We start from the raw sequence: 535 nt of genomic DNA, 5'->3' as shown, positions 1-535 counted from the left end.
TCATCACTCCGGTATGATTACTACATTCATGTTAAGTGCAAAAACCTATGTAGATCATTCAGTGCTGAATGACAACAGTGATAGATAGTAGAGGACAACAGGTAGTAGTATGAGGGAGGGACAACACAAAAAGGGAGGACTAACGTTGATACTGCAAATCAATGTACAGTATACCTGTTGTAAATTCTAGGGGTCACTGCCACTAGTCCAGTCTCATATCAGGCGTCCTGGTTGATGGCCTGACCAGTCAGGCTGTTAGTACTAGCAAAGCCATCCAACAGGTATCAGAGCACAGCTGATCAGGAACTTATCATTTCCTCTTGGAGACAATCAGAGAACCTGCTATAAGGGACCACCCATCAATGTAGGCATGGAATGTACAAGTCCTCAATCAGAGGTTAAAATTTCATGTCTAATCTTTGTTTACAACTTGTCTAACATATATGTACTGATATACAATATATGTATACTGATATACAGTATATCAGTACATATATGGTACAAAATATTCAGGCAGGTTGATCAAAACAAGACA

This window comes from Cherax quadricarinatus, unplaced genomic scaffold (assembly GCF_038502225.1).
Source record: "Cherax quadricarinatus isolate ZL_2023a unplaced genomic scaffold, ASM3850222v1 Contig32, whole genome shotgun sequence".
NCBI classification, from domain to species: Eukaryota; Metazoa; Arthropoda; class Malacostraca; order Decapoda; family Parastacidae; genus Cherax; species Cherax quadricarinatus.
The sequence above is the reverse complement of the archived record's forward strand: the minus strand, read 5'-3'. Positions refer to the sequence as shown.